Source organism: Vidua chalybeata, chromosome 3 (genome assembly GCF_026979565.1).
Source record: "Vidua chalybeata isolate OUT-0048 chromosome 3, bVidCha1 merged haplotype, whole genome shotgun sequence".
Lineage (NCBI taxonomy): Eukaryota > Metazoa > Chordata > Aves > Passeriformes > Viduidae > Vidua > Vidua chalybeata.
This window is the reverse complement of record NC_071532.1, coordinates 17,838,345-17,847,042: the sequence shown is the minus strand read 5'-3', so window position 1 is coordinate 17,847,042 and position 8,698 is coordinate 17,838,345. Positions and strand designations below refer to the sequence as shown.

At 47.8% G+C, this 8,698-nt stretch overlaps 1 long non-coding RNA gene across 1 annotated transcript; it reads left to right on the top strand.

Annotated features, from left to right (window-relative positions):
* Positions 1–7: 7 nt before the first annotated feature.
* LOC128785330 (uncharacterized) lies at positions 8–8,290 on the top strand. Its single transcript, XR_008429840.1, has 3 exons — positions 8–214; positions 4,453–4,526; positions 7,749–8,290. It is a non-coding gene; the product is annotated as an uncharacterized LOC128785330 (long non-coding RNA).
* Positions 8,291–8,698: the final 408 nt, after the last annotated feature.

Below are 8,698 nucleotides of genomic sequence, written 5' to 3'. Positions count from 1 at the left end.
GGCGGGATCCGCGGCCGCCCGAGCGGAGCGGCGGATGACCTTGAGGCGCCGGCCGGCAGCAGAGAGGGAGGGAGCCCGGTGCAGAAGCCCCTCCCGAGCCCCACCGGGAGCGGAGCTGCCGCCCGGCGCTGTCGGGAAAAGCTCCTACTCTCAGCCGCGCCGAGGGGTCGGTCGTCAGGCTGGCTTCGGTTCCAGCTGGACAGCTGATGGAGAGGTGAGGGGTCCCGTGGGTTTTCCTTCCCTCGGGATGAAGCGGGAGAACCGGGAGCACTTCCCATGTGCCCCGTCTGCTTTTCTAATCTGTGGGCACCCCAGCTGGTCGGGGTAAGTGGGGTAGTGGTGACTGACTAGTGGTAGTCAGTGCTGATGCTGGCACTCACGGAAATCCTTAGGCGGGGCAGGATCTTCCCTGCTGTGATCTGCACCGGGCCCAAAGGTTCTCACCTAGCTATTGCAGAGCCAACTGCAGCTTATTTCTCAGCAGAGCTAACATGCTTGGTTACAGGGATGAGTGGGAAAGTCTCTAGGGACCCTCAGCCAAAACTGACGGAGGCGACACTTGTCAAGGTCTGGATATTGCAGGTACAGCCCAGCCCAGCTTCCCTGATAGTCAGGAAATCAGGTGTCTCTGCAGGTGCTTCCCCAGATCCATACTGGGGAGAAGCATAAGCTGCAGAATTTGCTGGAAACTTCTCTTTTTCTGAGCTCTGAGGCTCAGCCTTGGCTATGGGATAACTGGCATGCCCTTGTCCACTGTTGCCTGGGATGAGGAAGAAACAGTGTGTAGGCCTGATGGTCTCACTCAAGGAGATGCATCCGAGGGGAATTGCCAACCCCTGCTTCTTATGGGAATAGATGTGATGGCCGGGGGTGCTGCTGAAGGAGCTCATCTTCAAAAGAGGCTGGGGATGTGTTTCCTCTCGCCTTTCCCCTGTTTCCATGGGAACAGCAGCAAGCAGGAGCAGCCTGCTTGGAATTTTGCTGCCTACTGCTCAGACACCCCCTGCCCAATCATCCCGGCAGACTTTGGCTCTTGGGAGTTTCAGACCCACCTTCACATGATGGATCCCATGTCTCCGAGGAGAGCTCACCCATGGATGTGTGTCATGGCAAAACAAGGCAAAGAAGCACAAGCCCAGAGCTGCCACAATTCCTGTAGCAGCATGTTATTCCATGCACACTAATAGACAGTTGAAAATAATTTGCATTCCTATATGCATTTCTGCTTTTTATAGAATGTGACCTCAGCTAGACCAAAAAGTGCCTGAGGGATTGCCCTCCAGGAACAGCACTGGTTTTATCTCAAAAATTGAATATCACACAAAAAGAGCAAAGCAGAAGAGTGAACAGGGGGGAAAGGTGGTACAAGTTTATGTCTTTGCATTTAATAGCCCATGGTGTCTTTTTCTCTAAGGAATTCGTCAGTTTACTTTTGAATTTGTTTTGATTTTGGACTTGTAGATGCTTCATGCATTCTGTGGCAAGGAGTTTCACAGCACACTCACAGACTCAAGGAGCTTCCTTTGATGTGCCCATTCTGGGCTTTTTATCCACTAGGACTAACCCTTGGGAAGCAGGCTGCTGCCACCCTTATGGAGCTACCCACAGTGCAATTTATCCTCCACTGGTGGAGTCGGTGGCTACTGATGAGCCAGAGGTAGAGTTTTTTGTGTCAGGCATCTTTGATACTGGTCCTGGCAGCATATCTTGGAGACAACACTGTCAAGCACATCACCAGCTGTGCTATTTTTGAGATGAGGTGGCACAAAAGAGGTTGTGTGCCCTGCTTTGTCTGAACTGAAATTGTATAAGTTCTCAGCCACTTTCCGAGGAAAACAGGCATGTGGAAGATTTCCACCCTCGGGCAGGTGCCCAAAGGCATGGCTGATAATGTGTAACAAAGGACTCCCAGGAATGGGAGAAATAAGACTATATATATAGTATATGATGCTTAGGCCTTTCAGAAACTAAAGCAGGACGGTCAGCATGCCAGATTGTGTTCTGTGTCATCATCAGAGGGAGGACCCAGAAGTTGTAATTACAACACACTGCCTGATCACTCAATCTTCCTTTTCTTGGGGGCAAGAGACAAAAATTTGTGAGATTTTCCCCCAGTTTTTCCTGCAGGTTTCAGGATGCTCTAGTGCAAAATCATGTTGGAGAGTGGGATATTTCTGGGATTCATGCCTTTCCGATGTGACAAAATGGTTGAAAGAACCAGGGAGGCTTTTAAGAAGACACAGCAACTGAAGTAGAGGTGGTGCCCTTACCAATAGGTTTGTTCTCCAGAAACCCTGTACCTGCCACCCTGCAGAGACATTCATATCTGTTCCAAGCAAGCATAAAGCATGACATCATATTAGCAGGATTTGTTCACTTTCCATAATGCATCAAACCGCAAAAAGTCTCACTCTTCTGTCTCTGGTAGTTACGGAAAATAGCCTTTTAGTTCCTGCTTAAATATGTTATTAGTTCTTACCCATGAAGCAAATTTGCATTCAATTTCTAGAAAAAATTTTGATGGAGGCTGCATCTTAAACCAGATGGCCATAGATAACCTATCCTTGTGCTGGTATTTGTAGCCTAAATATAAAAATGGATTTTACAGCATCATATAGATATATATATCATTATGTTTAGCTTTATTTTTTCCATTAGACCAAGTGTGATCAAGACTCAGTCTTTTGTTCCAAAGCAATCAATGATTCCTAGTGGTGTGCTGCTTTTTGTCTCTTAAGAAGATGCATGGCAGAGAATCCCCTTGTGTTAGGATGCAAGATTTTCTATGCTCAGAAAGTAATGCCTATTCAATTTAGAAATTTCAAGGATACTTTGTGCTGGCTGCCTGCGCCTTTCAGAATGTGTCACTCCAATTAAATTACTCCTTATTAATGCAACAAGGGGAGTGTGGGTGAAGGAATGTGCCTCTTGCTCCAGCTAAACAACATCCCTTTGCCACTGCTGGTCAGTGGTGCTGACTGTCTGGGTGCCATCTACCTCTGCAAGCTTTGTCCTCAAGGAAATATGTGCCATTAATTGTGTTTTCATCTGCTGCACTCAGACTTCATGTCTGCTGGGAGGAGATTAAGGTGTGCTTTTTTTATTGTGGGAAGGAAACCCCCAGGTGACTGGGGAGCTCATTTCTGTTTAGCATCACTAATAGGGGTATGCATCACAACTGCAGTCCCCAAACACTCAAAATCTAAGACCTCACAAAGTAGGTGGGTTTGTAGCTGCCGCTCTGGGGCACATTTCACTGAATAGAATTTCTGTCATTGAAGAGTCTTTGATCCCCGCTCTGATCCCTTCTTCTCCAACAGGCTGTCTGTATACAGTTTGTTTGTTTTCCATCCAGCCTCATGAGAGTCTATTTTGTCATCATCACAGCTTTTGTGAGGCTCCACAGAGGTTTCTGGGTCAGGTTAAATCACTTTCCTCTCTGCAGTAGCCCAGCAGGATACCCAGGGCGCTCCCTCACATCCCTCCTAGAAATGAAAAGTGGATTCAGCACTGCCCACATGCGGTTTGACAATCCTCAGGACATTTTGTCCGATATAACTCCAGAGCAGCGGCAACTGCCTCAAGTGCCTGGAAACTGAGCCAAATCCTCCCTTGCCAAATGCTTTGTTCTCACTTAAATTTTTGGCCCATCACCCCCAGAAAGAAATAAACCACAGAAACTAATGGCTCAGGGAATTTAGTCTATCTCCAGTTACGGTCCTGGGAGTCACCTCCCTAAAAGCAGAAAATAGGTTTCTGTTAAAGTTTGCCTTCCCCAAACTGAAGGGTAGGAGTTGACATACCCTGACCTGGAGAAGCATCCCTGTCCCACCAAGCTCTCCCCATGAACCTGGCTGGCAGGGAACTCGCTGTTCTAGGGAAGGGGCTAAAACCCACTGCATGCTTAGGGGTCATTGTATAGGCCAGGTCTGTCAGTGTGGCCAAAGTCCTGGGGAATGGCTGCAATCCTACTTTCTGTGTGCCCCATCACCTGGGCAACACAGATTTGGTCATCACTTGTTCATGGTGTCAGAACTGCTCTGTCCAATGGGATGGCCACCTGCTCCTGCTCAGCACCTGAATATTTCAAACAGTTCACTCACCCTCACCTCCCCTCCCTGCCACCCTGCTCACCCCTCTCTCCCAGCCCCTGCCTGGGCTCCTCACTTGTTTTCAGGAGTGTGGCTCCCCACCAGGCCTGTTCCCATCTCACTCTGATGCAAGTGTGGAGAGACACAAGCCCTAATTCAGTCTGGCAGCTGGGAGGTTTAACTCTCCTGAGAGCAGAGCCAAGTTTGCATGAGTAATACCTAGCCACTCAGAGCACTGCTGGGAGACAAGGACTGGGCTAGTGGGGGTGCAAGGCTGCAGTGAGGGGCTGAGGTGATGCAGAAAGCAGCTCAAGCAGAATCAACTTAAAAATGAAAGTTAACCCATCCTCGCTTCTACCAGCCATCAGGTCCAGTGTGGCAATGCTGAAGCCCAGGAGCAGCGCTGGAAGCATCTGTCCTGTGCTCTCTGGCAAGGTGAGCTGAGGGATGCTTGGGCGGGTTTTTGTTTTTGTTTTGTCTTGGGAAGTCTCTGCTAGATGAACTGTACTTAGAGAGCCATGAATAAATGATAGCCCGGCGATGGAGCGCTGTCTTCCACAGCTATTCCATGGGGAGGGAGGAGTGTTCTTCATTAGAGTGATGTGGCCAGACAGGGGTTATCAGAGCCACCCTCTGAAATGAGTCTGTCTCATCACTAGCTATAAAGAGAGCCCCAGGTGACAAGATTTCTCACCTAGGACACAGTTTCACCATCTTTTTAAGCATGGTTTTATTATCAGTTCTCCAAGACCATCTGCCACTCCCTCCCCATTCATAATCACATCTGCCATCTCCTTTGGGAGAGCTCTGAGCACACACACACACATAAATACATAGCAAGGCCTATCAACCATGCATTTGCCCAGATGCAAGCAGAGAGCATTGCTGCAGCAGCCACCAGGCTGACAGGAATTACACAAGAGGGATATAATTTAGAATGAGGTTTTGTTAAAATATCTAGGAGTTTTGTTCATTCACTTTGTAAGGTCGAGGATTTTTAGTGCACCTTTATACCGATCACTTTCTGTTTGTGGAAGTGAATACCGTGGCCAAGAGTGGAGCGAGTTAAGTGTGATCCCCATTCAAGGGATTAACTAATCCTCTTGTCCAACTTCCTACACATCATACACACTGTGAACAACAGAAGGAGGTAGAAACTTCCCTATCCACTGGCACTCTGAGCAACAGTGGGAATCTTCTCAGGAAGGGCGTTAGCTGGGCAACTTGCCGACCACCTACATGTAGACAAACCTGATCTGCTCTGGGTTGTGTCACCACAATGGCACGATGGCTCCCATACATTCCAGGAGTGCACAATGGAAGCATCCAACACAGACTGCAAGGAGAAAAATTCTGGCTGGAAATAATCCCATATTGAAAAAGCAAGCAGATGCCCAGAGCAGCATCCCTGGAGCCATTCAAAGTGACCCTGTGACTTCAGCCAGACTTACCAGGAGAGGGCAGCCAGTGCTTTCTGGACTGACTACCCCAGAAAATGTGTACCCGAGCAGGACCTGCTTTGAGTTGCTCTGTTGGAAAGCTTGGCTCAACTCAGTTGCTCTGTTGGAAAGCTTCTGGGCATAGAATCTCGAAAAGTCATGTTCCTCCTTTCCTTTATTGGGGCAGAAAGTGAAGTGACCCAATTTGGTGCACTACAGAACTGATTTAGTGTCAGATATGTGAAACCACAGTCAGAGCAGAGAGTCTGTTGTCATCCTGCAACTTTCATCACTCTTCCAGGGCTTCCGCTTCCCTTGGATGCCCAGCTCACAGGCTGAGCTCTCTGAGCTGGAGCTGGAGCTCCAGACAGGGGTCTAGGTTGTTGCTTGGGGTGCCCAGCAACATCTCTGGTGAGGAGAATGCAGAAGGAGCTTCCTCAAATGGGGATCTAGCACCTTTCTTATGGACTCAGTATTTCTGATTTCTGGGGATGAGGGAAAAGGGCTGCATCCCCAGGGAATGGGGCAGCTCAGTGCTCACGTGGGATGAAAGCTGTGCAGTGGACAGACTGCGTGGGGGGAAGGTGGCACCAGTCACATTGCCTGGTGTGAATTATTGCGGCAATAACTGCTTATCACAATTTCAGGGGACCAATGTTGCTTACAAATGACAGGACCACAGCTGGTAATTAAAGGGCCATTATATTTTCTCAGAACAGACACAGACTGGGTATAATTTCAGTGGGTATAATTTTCCTTTCTCCACCTCTCTCAGCTGCTTTTCACTTATTTTACCCAGTTAACAGCTCAAAGAACAGAGAAGATGCTGGTGCCAGGCCAGGCCTTCGTTTAATTTCGTTAGTCAGAGGGCTGTGCTTGGGGACAGGACATTATCAGAGACAATGCCCAGGAGTCTGGGTAGCTTAGGGATTCCTCCCCGTGTCCATGGTCTTATCTGATGCGCCTCGCAGCGCAGTGTGGTGGGAAACGCTGGTGCCTTGTACAGTGTGTGCTGACACTGACCTCTAGTGGGAATAAATCCCTTCCTCTTTAGATTTTCCCTGCAGTTTTAACCATTTTAAGTGATACATATTAAAGCGAACTGGAGAGACCCAAGAAAGAGAGCTTCGCTTTTTAAAACCTTCAAAACTAAATCAGAACATCAAGATTTGCCTCATATTATATTTAATTATTTTTAATCGCTCTACCATTGTCTTCAATACATTATATATAGATATTTGTGCATATGTATGTCTGTATTTAAAGCCTCTCAAAATTATGGAAGTCCAAAACTTGCACAGCCAGGCAGAAAAGCTCTCTCTTAGGAAGACAGCATGAAAGGGAGCCCAAGCCTTGCAGAATGAGTAATAGAAGGCAAATAATGGGGCAAAGAGGCCAAGTTCCTCTTTCAGAATTTCCAGTAAAATTGTCTGAAAGGTTGATAGAAGCACACCCAGTCAGAAGAGGGGTGGCAGGAGATGGTGCCTGAGCTGGATGTTAGTGGGTGTAGTTGAAAGGTCAGAGCAGAGAGTGGCTGGCCATGGATGCCTAGGGGGGCATAGCTGATGTCAATGGGGCGTGCCTGGTCTCCCCACTCAGCTGCAGTAGACCGCAGCAACACAGCCCTGGCACAGCACTAGCCAGCTAAAAGAGTTCAAGGCTCACCATAAGGAAGCTGCAAGATCACAAACTCCAGATAAATTCCCATCAGCAGCAGAAGAAGGCCATTTCCAGGGGCTACTTGCTAACCAGAGGTGTAGACAGCTTGCAATGAACTGGACTGTAGAGTCCCCAGTGGTGGGTCTTGAATTGCCTTTTTACTAGAACTGGTCCAGGGCTTACTACTCCAGGTTCTGTGCTTTGGCTGAACTGTTCCTGGACATGTGCTAGTCCTGGAATCAGGATCCACACCTATTTCCCAACTGGAACAGCACATCGCAATATAATCAAGGTGTGACTGATGCTTGATGCAAAGATTAGCTGCAACTAGTTCACAGAAAAATTAAATCTTTGTGTATCACCACACAAGTTTGTGTTGATTTTACCACTTTATCGATAGGAAAGTGTACAAGGAGCCATTCCATGATGGAGCTGCATCTAGTATGTTACTAGAGAAAATGGCAAAGGCATTCAGAAAGGCAATTGGTGGATAACCTAGTACTAGTTGAGTATGGAAAGCCGAAAGCTAAAATTTCTATTAATTCTGTGTGCGGATCAGGAACAACAGCTACAGGTGGAGCTGGGATGCAGCCACCACCAGGGTGTGAGAGGAAGTGACATGGATATATGGCCCAGATCCCCATACTGCACTGGACAGAGCTGACAGACGTGGGAGAAGCTCCTTTCCCTCAGTAATTGTAATCTTGCAGTGACATAGTGCCAGAGACACAACTGGAGACATTGAAATAGATACTGAGCATGGGAAGAAAACTTGTGACTGGTAGTCATTGATGCCAAAAGAGACTTATCTGTCTCCCTGCTGCTGCCCTCACAACCCAAAACCTTTCTTCCTACAAACCCAAAGCAACAGCTGCAGTGTGGGATAGGGACCTATTTCTTGCTCTGCATGTGGTTCCTGTGAGTCCATCCAGTATCCAAGCTCTTCCCAAGTAAGCTTCCTTGCATGAGATTGTTCCCCTCCTGCTCAGATGAACTGGAAGAATGGGCATCCTGCTGAGACAGAAAGTCATCTCGAGCAATAAAAGCAAAAAATGAAACTGATTTTAAAGTGTCAGCTGTTTTCAGAGCTATCTAGTTTGTCTTTTGAGGAAAGCCCACTGCTTGGGACACTGGAAAGTAATTACATGACATCTATGCAGATCCACAGGAGTTTTGGCAGTGGGAAGAGAGCACTGAAATGCAGTCTGGTCAATCATTCACAGGCAGTGAGCTGGGCCTTCATTCGACCTTCTATTTTCAGTTTTGATCTCTATATCTTGCCTTTTCTTGTGTGAGCCCTAGTAGCCACTCGGGGCTTTGAAAGGATTTCTATTTTCAACACAGAAAGGTGGTGAGATGCGGCTGGACCAAGAGGCTTGTGCAGCCAGCTACACTGACCTCCTGGCTTTCCCTGTAAAGGCAGAAGAGATGAGAAGGTGTCTTAGTGAGTGGAACAGTTTAACGTATGCACATGGGAAAAGCAAACACCTTGTTTGCACCTCTGCTACA